The sequence below is a fragment of the Pongo abelii genome, chromosome 5, assembly GCF_028885655.2.
Source record: "Pongo abelii isolate AG06213 chromosome 5, NHGRI_mPonAbe1-v2.0_pri, whole genome shotgun sequence".
In the NCBI taxonomy this organism is placed as follows: Eukaryota; Metazoa; Chordata; class Mammalia; order Primates; family Hominidae; genus Pongo; species Pongo abelii.
The window spans coordinates 77,178,528-77,201,599 of NC_071990.2; the positions used below are offsets into that span (position 1 = coordinate 77,178,528).

General features: G+C 34.7%; 1 non-coding gene across 1 annotated transcript; it reads right to left on the reverse strand.

Moving 5' to 3' along the window:
- Positions 1-16,958: 16,958 nt before the first annotated feature.
- LOC112133970 (U6 spliceosomal RNA) lies at positions 16,959-17,061 on the reverse strand. Its single transcript, XR_002915566.1, has one exon. It is a non-coding gene; the product is annotated as a U6 spliceosomal RNA (small nuclear RNA).
- Positions 17,062-23,072: the final 6,011 nt, after the last annotated feature.

A 23,072-nucleotide genomic window follows, 5' to 3' on the forward strand; every position in this document is an offset into this window, starting at 1 on the left:
AGAGGATAAAGAGTTTCCTAAAACATCAGACTGTAGCCTACTTTTATAATACATGCTTAGTTTATAAGCTACCAAAAAAATTGAGGGGAACTGAACCCACACTGTAAATTAGAATGGTACAGAGTTTACTCCCCATTTAATTTAAACACATAATCAACTATAAACCATATACAAGAGTATTCAAGTAGTGATTAATTTACATTCTTCCCTAGTTAAGAAAGTGTTGAAACCCTTAACAAGGCATATCTTGTTCCTCCCTAGTTTAAGTGCTGTGTTACCCACATGGACATACTTGCTTATATCCTGTACCATCTTTTCTTTACAGAAGCTGAAGTAAGAATGGATCCTACTTAGATACATCTATGAAAAATGGTCACCCTGCTCTTGGAGTTCAGCAGTGGGCAGATCAGGTAAACATTCCTTCTTCTCTTGACAAGGCTTCATGATGTCTGTTGTGTATCATGCCGTTCATTAACAAAGGCCCAGAGGAAGCTTTGAAAATGGTGTGTGATCTAGCTGCTGTATCTGTTAATTCTTTCAATTCAATATCTTAAAGTTGCCGAGGGGAACTTCAATGTGAAGATGAGAAAAGAGATGAGAATAGACAAGCTGAGAAAGGCCAAAAGGGGGCAGGGGATACAGGGAACACTGGCTAGAGAATTTTCATGAAATTCTCATCTGATGAATGATTGGTTCCCTCTAAAAGGGAAATTTGCTTATAAGGTGTACTTGTAATCAGATCTTTATATTTAACCAAAATGTTTGATAAATTTTGTTTATAATTTTATACATTGTAAAATTATAGGTTATCTTATACAAAATTCTTTTTTGCTTATTTTTGTCCTAATTTTAAGAATCCTAAGGGTAATTTTTGTTTTAAAATATTATAGGAGGGTCATTTATTATTATATTCTAATATAACAATTGTGTTATTTACTATAATGTTTATAGATTTGAATAGCTAATAGTTAGATTTTCTAAATTAAAAGAAAAATGTAATATGATTTTCTGATTTGGGGAGTATTTTGCTAATTATATATAAGATTACTTGTTTGTTAGCTTTGGCATAGACCCACTAACTTTTGTTGTACTTGACTGAAGTTCCTTTGTAACAGGTAAAAAGGAAAACAGGTTGTGAGTGAATGCCACGATCTCTCTGCAGTGCAGTTCACTTGTTTAAATAAATTACTTTTTAAAGTGTTTTTGTTTATATGCACCCTGTTTGAGACAGAATATAGAGTGGCTTACTTGGGTATGATTCAATTTAAATTCAGTCTGCTGTATTGCAAACAGCTCTGATTTTTCATTATTTTCTAAATTAATTTATGGAGACACTAACTTTATGTTTGGGCATGGTAATCATAACATTTTGACAAAATAGTCTAACATCTTAATATCTATTTGTGGGTAGTATTAGCTCTTTCATCCAGTTGAAAGAAACAAGACAAATCACAAAGATGAACAAGGAAGATGGGTAACAGCTGGGATTGTGTGTGGAGGGCAAAACACGAAGGGACAGCAAAGCCATGGGCTGATACAGGAGGAGATGCAGAATTGATTCTTAATGTCCTATCTGGAAATGATTTTTGAAAATAAAATGAAATAAATTATGATACTACCTTAGAATTCTTAGAATAGGAAATTTCTCTTTCTCATTCAGTAATGAGTGAATGAATGAGCTACTGCCATAATTTCCCCTTCTCAAACTTGAATAAAACCTACAGCTTCTATCTACACTTACTGTAATTTTACTTTATCTTCACTTTTCCCCTGAAATTGCTCCTGTCAAGGTCAGTAATTAGCTTCTTTTCATTAATAAATCCATCTGGATATTTAGCTTCGGCCTATTAGCTTCTCTATTACATTTGATTCTATTGGTTTCTGTGTGTTTTTAAAAGCACTTAAAAAATAAAAATTTGTTTTTTTGTTTAAAAATATTTCATACAAAAAAAGTCATATATACTAAAGGCATCATAGTAAAAAATCATCATAATAATAACGGTCCTGGTCACCACCCAGCAGTACCCTTCTCCACAACTCTCTAGATGCAAACGACTTCTACCCTTTTAGATGTTTCCTTGGTACATATATTGTAATTGTAAGTAGTTTTCTTATTCTACAACCTAAAAACTTTAGACTTTAATTTAAATTTTTTATTCCGTGAGTATTTTAGTTTATACCTTCTCTTCCTCTAACCATCTCATCACAATATAATTATACATAAAATTTTGGATAGCATATTTAGTAGCTTCACTGTTATATGATAATTTAAATAGTTTATTTCTATTCCAAATAGTGTCTATAATTTTGTTTTTTTCTTATATGAGTTTATTAATAATGCCTCATTTTTTATTTTCTAATAGTTATTAGAATAACTATTTGCAGTATCATTTTTGTAAAATATTTTCCAATACAGTTTTCTATATGGACAAGTCTGCTAAATAATTTATCAGTTCAATCACCTTTTTGTCCTGGAGACATCTTCCTGGAACTCTCTGATCTCTTCTTCTATTCAGACCCACCAACTCGTTTGGCAGTGGTATAGCATTTGTCTTGGAAATTCTTGCCTTTCTGTCCCTTTGTTAGTCTTTCTTATTCTTGATTTACTCTTTTCTTGGTGGCAATGTTTTTCTAGTAGTTTCCTGAAAACAAATGGGCCCATGGCAAGCAAATATATAAGGATTTACCTATTGAAAAATGTTTTTATTTTATATATTCCCTTTACTAGTTAGTTTAAATAAGGGAAGAAATCAATACTGAATCTCATTTTCACTCAGAATTTTGAGAGCATGGCTTCATTGTCTTCTGGCTTCTAATACGGCTTTTGAAAAGATGAGATTGGCATCTTTTATTTTTTCTATGTGACTTTAGTCCTCTCTTGGGAAGATTTGAAGGCTTCCTTTTTATTATTTTATTTTGAATTTTTATGATAATGTGTCTCAATACAGTTATTTAGTGTAGGTTTAATTTTTTTCTTTCCAATTATTTGGGTACTTGGGTAGTCATTTTCTTATAGCTTAGAGGTTCCCAAGTTGTGGAAAATATAATTTTCTTATTTTTTCAGTGATTCCCTTTATTTTCATATCTACTTTCTTATTCTCAAATTTCTATTTGTTTAATATTTTACATTCTGGATTGATACTATCCTTTTTCCCCCTTTTTTTAATCTCAATTTTTCTCTTATGTTTTGGAGGATTTCCTCTCATGTATTCCAAACCCTCCATTGAATCATCTTTTTAGTTATTAGTTATCAGAGTTTTTGAATAGGTCTTTATTTGTCTCTGAATGTCCACATGTCTTAGCAGTGCACCTGCAGCACTTAGAGATTTGATCCCAGTCTCATTTCCTGTCACATTTCTTCAAGCACAGAATTATCTGTGTGTATAGAAACTTAAGTCAGTCTCCTGAACATGCCATGATGTCTCATAACTTTGTGACTTTGTGTATGAGGACTAGCTTTTGGAAACACTCTTTGGCCGTCTTGTGGTTGAGCCTTCCCTTGTATCTTGCTCACATTATATTTCTTTCTTTGTGTTTGTCATTGACTATTTTAATACTTTTGTGGTTGTTGTTTTTGCCTTCTCTATTAGATTATGAGTTTCTTATGGACAGAAACTGAGCTCCATTTGTCACTGTATCCAACATGGCTTGCTAGTTTTTATTACATAATAGATATTACATAATATTACATAATAGATATTATACATATTACAAAATATGTATAATATTGTTTACTGATTCCACAAGACACATGTACAAATTAAACTCATGCCATTAAAGTTTTACTTCATATACAGTCAGCTGTTTTTTGATTCAAATAGTATGGTTTATCACTTTCAGGGAATTAATAATATATCATTTAGAAAATAATAAACACAGAGTAAAAATAATTTGTGAGACAGTAGCCATTTAACATAATTTGTGAAAAAAACATAAACACTGAATAATATAAATAAAAAATAGATTTTTTTGCTTTTATAGGACATCTATGGCTCATATCAGATGATTGCTGAAACAGCAGTTCATCCAGTCTCACCTCTCATATTAAACTAGATAAACCTACTCTATTATTAATAGTGAAAGAATTTAACTGATAGATACACTACTATATTTGAATAACCCACTTTTTTTCCTTTGCTTGATGTCTAGATCCTATATTGGATAACATTAAGCATTAAACAATGCAAAGTATAAATGAAATAAAAAGGGAGGCTGTAAAAATTAAGATTATAATGTGGGACACACAAATGAGCTGTTTTGATCCATGATATATTTTTAAAAGATTAATGTCATTTTCCAGAGACAAAGTGCAAAAGAAGTACTCTAAAATGTGATTTGGAGCTTGAATTTCTCTGAGTTATTTTGTTATAGCTTGTAATTTTTTTTTTTTTTTTTTGACAGAGTCTTGCTCTGTCACCCAGGCTGGAGTACAGTGGTGTGATCTTGGCTTACTGCAACCTCTGCCTCCCAGGTTCATGCCATTCTCCTGCCTCAGCCTCCTAAAGTTTTTTAAATTTTAATTATTAAATGTTACTTTTAAGAGCAGTTTTAGATTCACAGCAAAATTGAACAGATAGTACAGAGAGTTAGAGAGTTCCTATATATCTGGATCCCTATGTCCCCTGTAAACAAAAATAGTTTTATTTCTTCCTTACCAATATGTAGACTTTTTATTTCTTCTTCTTGTTTGATTGCATTAGCCAGGACTTCCAGTACAGTGTTGAAAACCAGTGGTGTAAGGAGACATCTTTGGCTTGTTCTTCATCTTAGCAAGAAAGCTTGAAATCTCTCACCATTAAGTATGATGCTAGCTATACATCTTTTGTAGATATTCTTCATCAAGTTGAAGATGTTCCCCACTATTCCTAGTTTGCTGAGAACTTCTATCATGAATGGGTGTTGGAGTTTGTTAATGCTTTTTTCTACATCTATTCATATAACCATGCGAATTATCTTCCTTAGGCTATTGATATGATGGATTACACTGTTGTTTTTTTAAAAATACATATTTATAACATTGACTGATTTTTGAATGTTGAACCAGCCTTGCATACCCGGAATAAATCTCACTTGGTCACAATATAGAATTCTTTATATATATATACACATATTGTTGGATTCCATTTGCTAACTCTTTTTTGAGAATTTTTGCATCTATGTTCATGAGAGAAATTGGTCTGTAGCCTTCTTTTCTTGTAGGTTCTTTGTGTGGTTTAGATATTCTGGTAGTGCTTGCCTTATAGAATGAGTTAGGAAGTATTCCCTCTGCTTCTATATTCTGAAAGAGAATGTAGAGAATTGGTATAAAGTCTTTCTTCAAGGTTTGGTTGAATTCATTAGGGAATTTATCTGAGCCTGGGTACTCAATTTTAAAAGGTTATTAATTTTTTATTCAATTTCTTCAATAGATATTGTTTGCTATATTCTGAATGTTTGTGTCCCCCAACCCCAGATTTATATGCTGAAATCCTAACTCCCAAGGTGTTGATATTAGGATATGTGGTCTTTGGAAAGTGACTGGGCCATAATGGCGAAGCCCTTATTAATAGAGTTGGTGCTCTTACAAAAGTGACTTCAGAGAGATCCTTTGCCCCTTTTGCCATGTGAAATTACAGTGAGAAGGTGGCCATCTGGACCCTAATCAGATACCAAATCTGCTGGCACTTTGATCTTAGACTTTCCAGCCTCCAGAGCTGTGAGAATTTTTATTTGGAAGCCACTCAATCTGTGGTGTTTCGTTACAAAAGCCAGAACAGACTAAGACATAGGACTATTCAGATCTTGTATAAATTTTGGAAGACTGTATCTATCAAGAATTTGATCCATTTAATCTAGGTTATCAAATGTGTAGACATAGAGTTGTTTATGCTGTTCTTTTATTATCATTTTAATGTCCAGGGGATCTGTATTGATGTTGCCCTTTTCACTTCTGATATTAGTGTTTTAGTTTTCTCTCTTGTTGTTTTAGTTAGCCTGGCTAGAGGCCTATCAGTTTTATTAATCTTTTCAAAGACCCATCTTTTGGTTTCTTTGATTTTTCTCTATTGATTTTCTGTTTTTTTCCAGTTTAATTGATTTATATTCTAATTTTTATTATTTCTTTTCTTCTTCTTTGGATTTAATTTGCTCTTCTTCAACTAGATTTTTAAAGTAGAAGCTTAGATATTTGATTTTAGATATTTCTTCTTTTCCAATATATGCATTCAACATTGTAAATTTCCCTCTAAGCACTGCTTTTGCTGTATACCACAAATTTTGAATAAGTTGTATTTCCATTTTCCTTTAGTTTATACTATTTTAAAATTTCTCTGGAGTTTTTTTTTTTTTTTTTTTTTTTTAACTTATGTGTTATTTAGAAGTACGTTGTTTAATCTCCAAGTATTTGGGGACTGTGGTGGTTAATACTGAGTGTCAATTTGATTGGATTGAAGGATGCAAAGTGTTGATTCTGGGTGTGTCTGTGAAGGTGTTGCCAAAGGAGATTACCATTTGAGTCAGTGGACTGGGAGAGGCAGACCCACCTTGAATCCGGGTGCCACCACAATGGCACCATCTGCCATTGTGGACAGAATAAAAAGCAGGCAGAAGAACGTGGGGAGATTAGACTGGCTTAGCCTCCCAGCCTACATCTTTCTCCTATGCTGGATGCTTCCTGCCCTCGAACATTGAACTCTAAGTTCTTCAGCTTTGGGACTTGGACTGACTTCCTTGCTCCTCAGCTTGCAGATGGCCTATTGTGGGACCTTGTGATTGTGTGAGTTAATACTCCTTAATAAACTCATATATATATATATCCTATTAGTTCTATCCCTCTAGAGAACCCTGATACAGGGACTTTCCAGCTATCTTTCTGCTATTGATTTCTAGTTTAATTACACTGTGGTCTAAGAGCAGACATCGTATGATCTATTTTTAAAATTTTGTTAAGATGTATTTTATGACTTAGAATATGGTCTATCTTGATGAATGTTTCATGTGAGCTTGGAGAAGAATGTATGGTATGCTGTTGTTGGTGAAATAGTTTATAAAAGTCATTTATATTCAGTTGATTGGTGGTGGTGTTGAGATTCTTTCTTCAGCTGTGTCTGGTCTACTAATGAGCTTATCTAAGGCATTCTTCATTCTGTTACAATTTTTTTATCTCTGGCATTAGTTTTTGATTCTGTCTTGGAGTTTTCATCTCTTTTCTTACAATGCCATCTGTTCTTGTAGGTTTACTTTTTCAGTAGAAATCTTAGCATATTAATCACAGTTGTTTTAAATTCTCAATCTGATAATACCAACATATCTGCCATATCTCACTCTGGCTCTAAGGTTTGTTCACTTTCTTTAAGCTATTTTTTGCCTTTTAGTATGCCTTGTAATTTTTGTTGAAATCTGGACATGATGTACCGGGTGAAAAGAACTCTGGTAGATGACTTTTAGTGGTATGACATGAAGATGTAGGAGGAGAAAAAGCATTTTATAGTCCTATGATTAGATCTTAGTCTTTTGGTGAGCCTGTGACTAGACTGTGAACTTCAACAGTGTTTCTCAGTACCCCCACCCCTTAAGTGGGACAGGATGGCTAGAGGGGGCTGGAATTTGGCATTTCCTTTCATCATGTGGAAGGATAGAGGGAGCTAAATTTGGGTATTTCCTTTCCCCCATGTGGAAGGCCAGATGATGTTAGGTATTTTCCTTCCTCTAGATAGGTTAGAGTCTGATAAAACCCTGCCAGGTTACACTGTCATAAAATAGTTTCTCCAGAGGGCAGGCCTTGTTAAGATAAACAGAATACTCTGATGTATTTCAAAATGATTTATTAAAATAGATATGATAATAGCAATGCCTCATAAAGTTGTTGTAAGGATTAAATATGTTGATACATGCAAGAATAGTGACTGCTACATAATAAGTTCTAATGTCTGATAGACTTAGATTTTCAATGACTTCCTTGCTAGTTAATTAACTATGCTATGTACTTTCCTGTAGGGATATGAGATTTCACAATTAACAAAGTTGATTGTGGCAAACTGAGAGTCTGGGAATTACATCATTGTATTGTTTCATGCAAAAATCATTTTGTTATATACAAATAATGTGAGTAAATTTAATAAGTGCTGGTAATATGACAGCACAATCTCAGATATTATTCTTAATAAAATTAAATAACTCATGGCTTATGTATTGACCTAGAAATATTGGCCTGGACTGAAAATCCCTGTTTTTGCTATTTCTACCTCAGTAAGACATGCAATTTAGATAGTACTTGTTTTTATTTCAAATAAAACATACAAACAATAGAGCATATGTGTGTCTTTGTATGTGTGTGCATTTATACAAATATAAAAATAGAAAAGAAAGTAACTACTGGGATAAATAGCAGCAAAATAATTGAGAGTTAGCAAATTTATTTATGTAATTCACTTCATAATAAGCCAAAATATATTAAATCAGTATGCTTCTGAGCTATTCCTTCAAAGATGATAGAGGATGGTTTTTGGAAAGACAGAGATTGTAACAATACATGTATCTCTGGACATCCGCATTATTATTATTATTATTTTCAGAATCTAACCAGGAAGTAACTCTTCCTGGTTAATCATGCCTTAGAATTACTCTTCTTTAACCCATCAGGTGAATAATATACAGAGAGCACTGAACTGGCAAATAAAGACCTGGAAGATCCCACATTAACAGCCAGCATTTTGTGGAGCAAATTGGATAAAGCAGCACTCAGCAGATAATTCCATTCTTTACCAATTATTCTTTTCTTAACTCAATCCTCCCTGATTCTTGTTCCCTCACTGCTCTCCCACCGAGACACCTCTGGTCTCCACCTTACCATCTGCTCCCTTATCAGTACTCATCTCAGGTGACCTCTCAGCAGCTTTATCAGTTCAGCCTGGCCTTCTTGAAACACTGTCATCTACAGTCCTCTCTGATACCATCCCCATGAATTTCTTCCTGCTCCACTCCCACTTATCTTCTTGGCCTCATTGCTAGTTCCTCTTCCTTTGTCTTACATGTTTTGAGTTTCCTAATTCCTCTTCTCTATCTGCATACTCTTCCTAGCTTAAGGTATCATTTTTGTTTTGATGTTTCACAAATGTCTATGTCCGGGCTTAATATTTTCTCTTAGACTCTATTTAAAATAAGTGGTAGATGTCTAATTGGGAGGTAAAACTTAAATATATCCATAGGACTTTTGATTTCTGACCCCACCTTCAACCCTCATTCCTCATTATCTCAATAATGACAATACCTACCATCAAATTACTTAGATCCAGCTCCTTTTTTAAACTTTCATTTTAGGTTCTGGGGTACATGTGCAGGTTTGTTATCTATGTACACTCATGTCACAGGGATTTGTTGTACAGATTATTTTGCCATCCAGATACTAAGCCTAGTACCCAATGGTTTTTTCTTCTGATCCTCTCTTTCCTCCCACTCTCCACCCTCAGGTAAGCACCAGTGTCTGTTATTCCCCTCTTTGTCCGTTCACACTCTTAAGAAGCACTCTCATTTGCAGGGATATGGATGAAGCTGGAAATCATCATTCTCAGCAAACTAACACAAGAACAGAACACCAAACACCGCATGTTCTGTCTCATAAGTGAGAGTTGAACAATGAGAACATGTGGGCACAGGGAGGGAACAGCACACACCGGGCCTGTCGGTGGGGGTGGGGGCCTAGGAGAGGGATAGCATTAGGAGAAATACCTAATATAGATGACAGATTGAGAGGTGCAGCAAACTACCATGGCACGTGTATACCTATGTAACAAACCTGTACATTCTGCACATGTATCCCAGAACTTAAAGTATAATAAAAAAAGAAGCACTCTTGATTCCTCAATTTTCTTTATACCCCATTTCTCATTTGTTATCAAGTCAGTAACACCTGCTGAAACTTCCTGAATTTCTCATTTGTTATCAAGTCAGTAACACCTGCTGAAACTTCCTGAAACTTCTCTCTACTATTCTATACCCATGAAAGCCTCCAAGCTTTCTTACATTTTTCTACTGTGAATTCTTCATCCAGCCTTCAAAATGCTCTTGTAATCTTAAATGAGATCATATCCCTCTTTTTCTTAACAGAACATGGTGAGAATTAAGTAACAAGTGTTAATATGGCGTATAGGCCTCTGTCTTACCTGCACAGTGCCTATAGCTCATTTTCATATGCTCCAGATGAAATGGTCTTCTTTCCTCCTTTCAAATATACCAAACTTCCAGGACTTTTCATTTGCACTTCTCTATGCCTATAAACTTCTTCCAGGTTTTTTTTTTTTAAATTTTTTTGAGACGGAGTCTCACTCCATCGCCCAGGCTGGAGTGCAGTGGCATGATCTCTGCTCACTACAACCTCTGCCTCCTGGGTTCAAGCAATTCTCCTGCCTCAGCCTCCCGTGTAGCTGGGATTACAGGCACATGCAACCACAGCTGGCTAATTTTTGTATTTTTAGTAGAGACAGAGTTTCGCCATGTTGGCCAGGCTGGTCTCGAACCCCTGACCTCAAGTGATCCACCCACCTCGGCCTCCCAAAGTGCTGGGATTACAGGAGTGAGCTACTGCGCCTGGCCTTCTTCCAGATTTTTAAAAGATTACCTCCTTTTCATTTAGTCCTCAGCTCAGATGTCATCTCTGCAAAGTGGTCTTCCAGCCTGGCTAAAGAATCCAACCTTCACTCCTACTATTTAACTTTTTACTCCTTTTTTATTTCTTCATGGCACTATTATTATCTCTGATGAGCGTGAAAGACAAACTCCACTAAAATATAAGCTTGATGAGGAGAGGAATTTGACAACTTTTTAATATTGTGGTTAGAACCTAGAATAGTGTGCAGCAAGAGCAAATATTTGATAAATATCGGATGAATGAATGAACTGATAAAAATTCAGTTCTTGAAGAATGCATTTGATGAATAACAAATTGAATCAATAATAAAGGACTTGAATAAAAAAGTAAGATGTTATGACCCAGATAGCATTAGGAAAGAAGCCACTGGAATTAGAGAATTTACAGAATAGAACAAGGCTGTGCTTTTACTCATAATTGTTTAAAATGATTAATAATATCAAGAAGAGGAGCTGAATCTTGGTATTAGAATCCCTGTATTATTTGTTGTATATAAGCTTAATCAATGATATATAAGGCAGAATAAATAATTCCTAACATTTGTTTTGTCATCTTTAAGGAATCCATAGTTAGAGAATTTTTTCAATTATTATTAATGTGGATACTGTACTTGGTGTATCCTGTCTCTAGGCACATAACAAGGTAAGCAATGCAATGCTGTCTTTGGAATTCTGTCTTCACAAATTTCATTGCTATCAGAGTCCACTCTGATAGATATGAATATTGAAAGACATTTGGCAAAAATAATAAGACTATAACATTAATAATACTAATTTTAGTAGAAAGTGCTCCCCCCAGCCAACCCTACATCGTATCTGTATCTATCTATATACATTCTGCTCTATTTACTTATTTTCCAAAACACTGAAAGCCTTTGAATTGTCAGAACAGGTGTGCTGGAAACCCAGATATGCTATCTCAATTTTTGAAAAGAGAGGAATATTTAGCTCAACAAGATTTGAATGTGAGAGTTTAAAGAGGAAATAACTCCCTAAGGGACAGGGTGGATTTACTAAGAAGGCACACTTTGATAAAACGTATTTCTTGTGGTGAAGTAGTTTCTCATGGTAGTACAAGTAATATAGCAAATTCTAACGTCAGTAACAATTTGACAAATTTTAAATATCATATCTCATGGAAAAATACATGTATAATACTTGATAGGAAATTAGGTGAATTCTTAATCAGTGAAACCACTGCACTTGAAGAGTCCTACTGATTATACTGTCATCAGCCTGCAGGACATAGATGTCTGGTGGTATGTTGTTGAGTTTTTTTATTCATATCACTGACTTGAATGTTGACACAGAAATAATTCCTACTAAGTTTGTAGAAAGCATAAAGCTGGGAGTATTACAAATATATTTAGTGACAGAATCATCATGTAACATGACCTCTATATGTTGCAAAACAGTTCTTTAACAAGATGAAACTTACTTGGAAAAAAACTGAAGTACTACATTTAACTTTTTTAGGAAAAATGTCATCTTTATTTCATATAGAAAAAATTTTGTCTATAAAATCAATATGAACCAACAGTTTTGTTTACTAAATAAATATTTATTATGTACCTATATGTGCTTACCTTTTAAAATCTTTTATGATTTACTTTTTGGTTAATTTTTCCTTTTTTATGGTTAAATTATTCCTGTTATTATGTGTTCAGTTCTCAGAACTCACTCTAAAATTGACATACACAAATTAGGGTTCATAGAATGGGGGAAGAGTCTGACAATTTTAATTTATAAAAAATGATGTAAAATTCTGAGAGGATGACTTGGAAAAAAGACTATTAGGTTGGTGCAAAAGTAATCAAGAGTTTTGTCATTACTTTTAATATAAAGTGTTACTAGTTCTAAAATGGACTGCAGATAAAAATGGATTTATTTGTGGCTCCAGTGGGAAGGATCAGGACTAATGGACAAGAGTTACACAGAAATAAGTTTTAACTCAAGAATAACCTTTTATCTATAAGGACTTCCTGGAAAATAAAATGTGTTGCTTTACTGAGATTTTTCAAACACTGAGAAATGTTCAAAGAGAGATAGAATGTCCAATTGTAATGAATGTTGACGATAGGATGGATGCACAGGTTTAATTTGCTTTCCAACATTCATATTTACTGCGTCCATCTTAACTTTTAGAATTACCTACTCTTGGCAAAATCTCTATAATTCTTTTCAACCGAAGACAAAGTCATCTGTCATGCTTTCTCTTGGCTCCCCAAATATTCTGGCTCTACTGCTGGTTTCCATCAGACTGTAAAATGTAAATGCTCAGAAAAGGCACCTGGAATTTCTTAAATTACTATTTTTGAATGTTGTTTTCATTTTTCTCTTATGTTTATGTAATTTGAGCTTTGAAAATTTCTGGTAATAGTTTATAATGACCTGAAGGGTTTTACATTTTCTATTAATTTGACAATATGTTGGCCGAGTACGGTGGCTCATGCCTGTAATTCCAGATATTTGGGAGGCCGGGGCAGGCAGATCACGAGGTCAGGAGATCAAGACCATCCTGGCTAACATGGTGAAACCTCGTCTCTACTAAAAGCACAAAAAATTAGCCGGGTGTGGTAGCACGTGCCTGTAGTCCCAGCTACTCAGGAAGCTGAGGCAGGAGAATCGCTTGAACCTGGGAGGCGGAGGTTACAGTGAGCTGAGATCGCACCACTGCACTCCTGCCTGGGCAACAGAGCGAGACTCTGTCTAAAAAAAAAAAAAAGTACATTTTGATAGGATTAAATTATAGATAGCATTAAAAATATTTTCCAATACACGATGTAAATATTTTAAAGATATATTTCACTAGTATTTTTTGTGGAAAATTGCACACTAACAAGTCAATTCCTTTTCTTGCCTACATGTATTTCTTCTGCATGAAGAATGTATATAATATTGATGTTGTATTAGCCCTGCCACCTCTGTTGCAATTATTTTAACCTTTATAGAACCGTGTATTTTTTTTTCTTTTTCTTTTCTTTTTTCTTTTTTTGAGATGGAGTCTCACTCTGTTGCCCAGGCTGGAGTGCAGTGTTGCAATCTCAGCTCACTGCAACCTCTGCCTCCTGGGTTCAAGTGATTCTCCTGCCTTAGCCTCCTTAGTAGCTGGGACTACAGGAGCAGGCCACCATGCCTGGCTATTTTTTGTATTTTTAGCAGAGACAGGGTTTCACCATGTTGACCAGGATGGTCTTGATCTCCTGACCTCATGATCCACCCGCCTTGACCTCCCAAAGTGCTGGGATTACAGGCATGAGCCACTGCACCTGGCCAGATGGGTGGAATATGTAAATGCAGTTCCTTCAGCATGATCAAACACATAGGCAAGTCTTAACTTAGTCTGCTTGCTCAGGTCTCTTTAAGATGAGTCCATGGGAAGGTCTTTGGGAGCACAGAAATCTATTTATATATTTAGGGCATATGAATTTACATAGTAACATCACATGTGCAAAAACTGTAATGTTCTTTGTTTCTCCATATCTGGACTTGATTTAACATATAAGCCCACATTTCTGCTTCATAGAAGAAAACTTAAACTCACCAAGTCAAGACAACTTAGTCAGTTTTGGTTTAAAACTTTGTGTCCTTCAGATAAAGTCTTCTCTTCCTTTACTACCCTCTTAAGTGATGTAAGAATCTTGGAGGCTGATGTACAAACTGACTTTTCTGGTCCGGGAGCCCTGAAATTATTTATCAATTTTTGCATATAAAATATTTTTATCTTGATTATTGTTAAGCTTTATCTTTTCTTTGTTCTCTATTTATACCAGTATCTTCATTCAAGTTGAGTGTGATGCACTTAAAACCTTTCAAGGGCTTTCTTATTTTTCTTGGGATGAAGACAAATCTTGGTAGAACACTTACTATGTATTTAACATAGTTCATGGCTGAACTGTTTAAAATGATCAAAATTTAAATTACATCAAAGTATAGCATGGCACACCTTGAGTTTCTTGGAATGATTCAGCCAAACTAGAAGAGATCAGATATCATGGTGCAAGAAAACGGAGCAGGCTGGTGGGTGGTCTCTTTAGCTTCAAGTGCAAGCTCCATGTGGCTCCTCCTACCTAATCCTGCAGAGAAAGTAGCTCTAATAGAGAGAATACAGATGCAAAGGCAACGTAAACAGAGCACCAGATGTCACAGAGAGAAAGCACTCCCACACCCAAAAGACACTCATGAGATTTCCAAGTAAAATCGACAGCCAGAAACCTTCATGAAGTATTAGGAAAAGGAAAGCATTATGTTGAAATCAATGGATAAAGAGAAAATTCTTGGCCAGGCGCGGTGGCTCATGCCTGTGATCCCAGCACTTTGGGAGACCAAGGCGGGTAGATCACGAGGTCAGAAGTTTGAGACCAGCCTGACCAACATGGTGAAACCCTGTCTCTACTAAAAATACAAAAATTAGCCATATGTGTTGGTGCATGCCTGTAATCCCAGCTACTCAGGAGGCTGAGGCAGGAGAATCGCTTGAACTCCAGAGGCGGAGGTTGCAGTGAGCTGAGATCATGCCACTGTACTCCAGCCTGGGCAGCAGAGCAAGACTCCATCTCAAAAAAAAAAAAAAAAAAAAAAAAAAGAAAATTCTTCAGTATTGAGGAAGTACATTTGTTAGACCCTCCTTCTTGTTATATTTATTTTGAATCCCCATCCCCATGGTCCATATTCCTCTATAGATTCTCATTTTCATGTGTTTCATACATATCATTTAATATGAATGTTATCTCAGTCAAAATATTTGGTATTCCATACATATTTGTGTATACACATGATTTTATTTACATAAATATTAGGCTACAGATCTTCTGTTTCTGTGCAATCTCACTTGCAATCCTTATCCATGTTGCTGTTTTTACTGCTATATCTTTGCCGCTGGCAGCTGAATACTATGTATACGTGATATGTGTAGTATGTATCTACCAAATTTGATGTATTCATTTCCCTTGAAATGACTAGTTGGGCTGTCTGTAACTTCCCATGACCACAGCGTACAATGTACATTGAAATAGACATTGTTGAAAAAACATGTTTTTCAAGGACCACATGAGAATTTCCTTAGAATACATACATACTAAAAAAGGAAACTACTGAATTTTGTTATATACATACCTACTCTAATTGATTTAGTTGAGCTGGATTGCTCTGGAGAATGGCTACAACAGTTTGTGCCCATTAATGATGGTTTAAATTTTTCCACACATCAGTTCTTTGTCATCACTTGGTGTTAGCTCACTTTATTTTTTCACAATATGATTGAAGTAAAATTGTGTCTTATTGATGTTTTAATATACATTTACTGATTACTTGTGTTATTAAACATCTTTATATACTTATAAACCATTCAAGTTTCTCCTTCTAGTAATTGACTTTACATATCTATTGAATATTTACTTTTGGATTACCATTTTTTTCTTATCTATTTCAATTAATTATTTATATATCATACATAAAACAATCAGCTATTAGTTTGGGAAATATAAATAACTTTCCCAGTCTGTCTTTTGTCTGCTGTGGTTATCTATATAATCTTTCTTTGAAAAGAGTAATTCTTATATTTATTTATGTAATCAATCATCAATTGTTAAATTTACACTTTTGAATTTTGAATTTAGGAAAGTCTTCCTTTGTTTAAATAATGATATTCTATGTTATCTTCTATTAATACTATATTTTATCATTTTACATTTAAGTTCTTATCAAATGGGAGTTATATATAATACGAGGAATTAAACAAACTTTATTTTCTTCCTTAGTAATTCTTTTCCCAAAATAATCTGCTAACCAAATCATTTTTTCCTTTCTAATTTGTAGTGTCATTTCTATTAAGTATTAATTGCCCACATTTAGTGGGTTGTTTTAGTTTGTGGTTCTCCAAAGTGAATCCTTAGGCAGGCATTTGATTACACATAGTTTATTTGGATAAAGGTGCATTTTGAATGTAGCTACTATAAATGAGTACCTTCATTTTTCTGAGAGATAGTTGGCCAGGTGCAGTGGCTCACTATGGGAGGCTGTAATCCTAGCACTTTGGGAGGCTGAGGCACGCAGATCACGAGGTCAGGAGTTTGAGACCAGCCTAGCCAATATGGTGAAACCCCGTCTCTACTAAAAATAGAAAAATTAGCCAGGCATGGTGGCATATGCCTGTAGTCCTAGCTACTTGGGAGGCTGAGACAGAAGAATCACTTGAACCAGGGAGGTGGAGGTCGCAGTGAGCTGAGATCCTTCCACTGTGCTCCAGCCTGGGTGACAGTGCAAGACTCTGTCTCAAAAAAAAAAAAAAAAAAAGATAGTTTATTTTTTTAATATATATATATATTTTAAATGTTAAACATATGGAACACTTCATGAATTGGCATGTCACCTCTTCGCAGAGGCCATGCTAATCTTCTCTGTATCGTTCCAATTTTAATATGTGCCGCGGAAGCAAGCATTGTTTTTTTACCTCTTCTTTTTTCTTTCCTCCTTTTTCCAACTTCCTACTTAGTTCTTTAGAAGTGCAATTAAAACCTTTTACCTCTCCTTCACCAGATACTCCCTACAGGGCAAGCTTATCTAACTATATGCTTAGGAGCTCCTGAACAGTACTCTCTCCCACCAGGAGATTGCCTCAAGAGACAACAGCCAATTTACAACACAAAATATGCCCACTATGAAACTCTCTCTCACCTGGAGATTTTTGGCCACTCTTACAACCTAATTCTGCCCATGAAGGCACCAGTGGTTGCTAGCTTGAGCACCCAGTAGACAAGGCACTGAAGCAAGTGTGGACTCCCATCTCCCTTGCATAACTTTCATGCAGACTCCTTTTAAAAGTGCCTGCTTTCTACTCCAAAAGCGAAGCAATACTCTTAAAGAAGGAAGTCAGTACTTATTCCCCTAAGCTAGCTTGGGAATAAAAAGTCACTTTCTTTATATCAGACCTTGCTCTTATTAACTGGACTCTGCAAGTGGTGAGCAACTGAACCTACATTTCATTTATACTACCACTTTAATCCCAGTGGTAAATTCTGGGAGCCAGAGTAGATACAGGAATTGGTACACCCAGAGTAAGGAATCCAGGGGGGTATGTACACCAAACTAATGGAATGCTGATAAATGGTTAACAACTGCCTTTCAGGAAACAAACAGTGCATAGCATTTGTGATATCTGCAGTGTAAATATCCTCACCAGGCAGAATTGCAAACTGCTGAGTGATTTCACCTAGCTTGCAAAGTTTCTGAAATTTTAACAATTGGTTCCCTTGAGCTGGTAGGAGCCAGCTCCAGCACAATGCTGAAAACCCAATTAATAGTTATTTGTTGAGGGCTGTTCCTGAAGACTGTTAAGTCTTTGGCACTTGGACCATCTGTGCAGGTGGCAAAAAGTCTCCAGTGACAAGAGAACATCTCCAGGCAAAATAAATACAGGCGCTGGCAGTTGGAAAACCAGCACATGAGGGGAGACGTGCAATGCACAAAGAGTATCAGCTGCATGGACTAGTTTCTGGAACAGAATAAAAAATCTATTTTATCCACCTCTGTCTATTACCAGGATGTTTAGTATGCCTTAACATTTCTTAGGGTTTGTACTTTATTTGTTATTCTTTTTTAAACATTTCTTAGTTATTTATAGTTTCTTTTTCTTCAAATTCGGATTGCATTGGATTTATAGATTAATTGGGAGGAAAGTATACATCTTTAAAATTTTAGTCATCTTGTAACTGAGTCTTTATTATAAAGATCATAAGATGGTTGTTATACTTTTTTATTTTTCCTTGTTGTTTTCTTCCTCCATGTGTGCTTGCTTACACATAGTCATTCAGTAGTCAGTATTTGCTAGTAATTGATTAATGTCATATCCTAATTCCTAGGGCTTCCCACAAGATTAATGAACTTGTTTTTCTTTGAAAGAGCAATGATTTTTAGGTTATGTAGATCTCCTTGATGGTGTCCAGAAGTTTGATTTGGCTGAGGGATGCAAATATCTTTGATCTTCAGGGGATCCCACCTCCCCTATACCTACTCTATTCATTAAAGCCCCCAGTTACGTTCAAAGGCAGGTCAGATTTGAGAGTTTGTCTCTCCTGCTCCCAAGCTTAGGCCAAATCAGAATAAACCTTTCTTTGCTCCTAAGTGTTGATGTGTCAGTGTTTGTCTTATTTACAGTGAATTGAGTATACGAACCCAAATTTGGGGGTTCAATAACAATCTCATATATGCTATATATTTATTTGTCCACTTATTCAAATCTTTTTATGTTCTGTGGAAAGTTCACTGCTATTTTCTATAAAACTTGTAATCATTCATTCATATTTTAACTTCTAGATAATTCATGGGATTTGATGGTATTGTGAATAGTGTCATTTCTATCATGTTATCTAGTTATTGCTGTTATAGAGTTTGCTTGTTGACACTATTGAGCTTTTTATGTACACTGTCAGATTTTAAACCTTGTGGTACCATGACCCCTTTATAATTTTAACAATTATTGATGATCTCAAAATTATTAATCCCAAAGATTTTGATGAGCTTTCATTTATGTGTGGTGATATTTATTGTATTAAAAATTGAAATAGAAAATTTTAAACTATTAATTTATTGAATATAATAACTCATTAGAAGTTAATGTAAATAACATTTTACTAGTCAAAAATGAGTAAATATTTCCAAAATAAGAGTATATTAAAAAGAATTGAGTTGTTTTAGCTTTTTGCAAAGCCTTTAATGCTTGACTTAGTAGAAGTTGCTGAATTTTTATATATGCTTTTAATTTCAGTCTGTTGCCATGTTACATGGCATATAGCTTCTGAAATCACTGTACAATCATAAGAAAATAAAAGTGAAAAAGTCAAACACAACTTAGTATTATGAAAATAGTTCTGACCTTGTGAACTCTCTGAAAGGGTCTCAGGAACCCCCAAAATTTTCAGACTACATTTGAGAACTGCTAATGTAGATAACTTTCTCATTCATAATTATTTACACATTCAAATATTTTATCTATTATTTGTTTTCTTTATTTTTTCATGCTGATGAGGATTTCTGGTTTCAGATTGTTCTCCTCAGCTTTGTCAAGGGTTTTCCAATATTAACACAATGTTCAATTTTTAAATTAATTTTTACGTAGTGGTTGTTCTCTAATTCAATGATTTATGCTGCAATTATGAAATTAATTTTTTATTCCTGCTTCTTTGGATTTGCTCTATTTTTTTCAATTGTGTTAATTGAACTCAAAATGTTTCATTACTATTTTTACTGTTTTGATTGATATGTTTAAAGCTATACATTTCCTCTAGGTACTGCACTAACAGTGTACTATAAACTTTAATGTAGTGCTTTGTTCATGGGTGACTCATTAATACATTTATACTTCTCCCGACCAAGGATTTGTTGTTGTTGTTAGTTACATTTAATTAATTATGGCCAGAGAATATAAACTATATAATCTTAATTGTTAGGAATTCATAGGGATTTGGTTATAGCTTAGGAATTTAAATGAATATGTATTTATTATTAAGTATAATGTTCTTGATAAACTTTTAATATTTTTTATTATTTTAAAACCAAGATTACTTACTATTACATAATAATAAGTAACCTACTATTACTTATTATTACTATTATTACTTAATAATAGATTAAGTAGTAAGTAATAATAGATTCCCATCACATTGATTCCACATGACCCATTCTTCCTCTTTCAAAGGTGATTCAATGATAGCAGATGTTACCCTTTCTCAGGCCTCTGAGCCCAAGCTAAGCCATCATATCCCCTGTGACCTGCACATATACATCCAGATGGCCTGAAGTAACTGAAGAATCACAAAAGAAGTGAAAATGGCCTGTTCCTGCCTTAACTGATGACATTACCTTGTGAAATTCCTTCTCCTGGCTCATCCTGGCTCAAAAGCTCCCCCACTGAGCACCTTGTGACCCCCACCCCTGCCAGCCAGAGAACAACCCCCTTTGACTGTAGTTTTCCACTACCTACCCAAATCCTATAAAACAGCCCCACCCCATCTCCTTTCGCTGACTCTTTTCGGACTCAGCCCGCCTGCACCCAGGTGAAATAAACAGCCTTGTTGCTCACACAAAGCCTGTTTGGTGGTCTCTTCACACGGATGCGCGTGAAACCCTGTGCATGCTGACAGAATATATTTTGCACTACAAAAGAAGAAATCCAAGCTTGTGAATTTGGAAGTTTATGTAGATATTGCTCTACACATACCACTCTCTTCTCTAAAGTAACGAGTTTTCTCTGAGAAGAAAAAGGTGAAGATTCCTGCCCCCATTATGCAAGCACTTGGCACCCGAGAAGAAAAGTTTTATTGCCGTTTGAATGGAAGCAGATGGCTCCAGGTCTGACACTGGGTATGTGAGGAAATGGGTCTGGGGAAAGAAAAGTATCATTTTTTTTTATGACATTTCAGTTTTCTTTGCTTAGAAACCCTAGCCATACAGAAACATGAAAATATTCATATTGTGTCTCAGAACTACTATAATTCTTTTGTTCAGGCTTATTGTGCTTTAAAAATCTTCTAGATCTTTGCTCATATTTATATTGCTTATGTATTAGACTCTGAGGTATTTTTGTAAATAAATTTCCAGCATAATAGTTGGTTTATCTGCTTACTCCCAGCTCTAAGTTCTTAAAAAAAATCAATGTTGAGGCTATGTTGATACGTGCATATATGTTTGTGATATTGCATTTTTTTAATCTATTGTTCTTTTCCAGATACATGACATCTTTTGTTTTACATTGTGAATTTTCCTTGGTGAATTCTACTTTGCCTATTATTAAATTTTTCACCTGGCTTCTTTTTATTTTTTATTTGTTTGATACATCTATTTTCATTAACTTACATTCAGAATTTCTACATTCATGTACTTTAAATTTGCCTCTTATAGGAAACATATTTCTAGATCTTTATTTTCTTATTTATTTTGTATCAAGCCTCAGATTCCTGTCTTTTAACTAATACATTTAATACACATATATTTATTGTCAGGCCTCTGAGCCCAAGCTAAGCCATCATATCCTCTGTGACCTGCACATACACATCCAGATGGCCAGTTGCTGCCTTAACTGATGACATTCCACCACAAAAGAAGTGAAAATGGCCTGTTCCTGCCTTAACTGATGACATTGTCTTGTGAAATTCCTTCTCCTTGTTCATCCTGGCTCAAAAGCTCCCCCACTGAGCACCTTGTGACCCCCACTCCTGCCCACCAGAGAACAACCCCCCTTTTTCCTTTACCTACCTAAACCCTATAAAACGGCCCCACCCCATCTCCCTTCGCTGACTCTCTTTTCGGACTCAGCCTGCCTGCACCCAGGTGATTAAAAGCTTTATTGCTCACACAAAGCCTGTTTGGTGGTCTCTTCACACGGAGGTGCATGAAATTTATATTACTAATACATGTCATACATACATTTAATACATATAAGTAATATTACATGAGGACTTATTTTGCCATCTTATTTCATATTCACATTTTCTATTTCTGTATTTCTGTTTTGCTTCTTTTTGTCATTTTCTAACCCCATTGAAAAGGCTGATTATTCTAGTTTGAGAGTTTTTTTTAAAAAATGTCTGTTAGTTTTCTGGAAGCTACCTCTAATTTATTAAGATACATACCTAAGTTTATTTTTCTCTATCATTTCTGAAGTCGATCAGTATCTTTATATTTTTGCGCAAACAAGGCAAAGATGTTAGCATGATCCCCTTTCTAGCTTTCTGTTATCTCTTGCCCTTCCCATCCTTTAAACGTGACATATTGCTTTCATCTATTTCTTGTTCTGGCAGACTTTGGGTATCCTATTTTAGGTAATGATAGAATGTTACAAGTTACTTATTTTAGCCCATTTCCATTATATATTTTAATGATTTCCTGTATTTATTTATCTTCTTGATGGAGTTCTGTTTCCCAGAGTGTTTTACAGAGTCTTTGTGTGATAAAACTTCAGAGGCATTGAGAATATTTTCATTTACCCTCTTATTAAATAAGTTTTGCTGTATATAAGTTCTATAAATTGAAATACTTCTGAAAACATTACCACATTTTTTTTTTCCTTAAAGTGTTACTCTTGAGAACCTAATGTAAATCTGATTTTTTTTTTTAATTAGGAAGACACAAGTTCTTTCTTTTTCTTTTATTTTTGTACGTATAAGTTTATGGGGTACAAGTGTTATTTTGTTACATGTATAGATTGCATATGGGGGAAATCAGGGCTTTTAGGGTATCAATCACTCAAATAACATACATTGTACCCATTAAGTTATCTCTCATCATCCATCCTTCTTCTACCTCCTTACCCTTCTGGGTCTTCATTATCTATCATCCCACACTCTATACACTCTATATCCATGTACATACATTATTTAGTTCCCACCTTTTAAGTGAGAACATGCAGTATTTGTCATTTTATGTCTGACTTCTGTCACTTAAGATAATGGCCT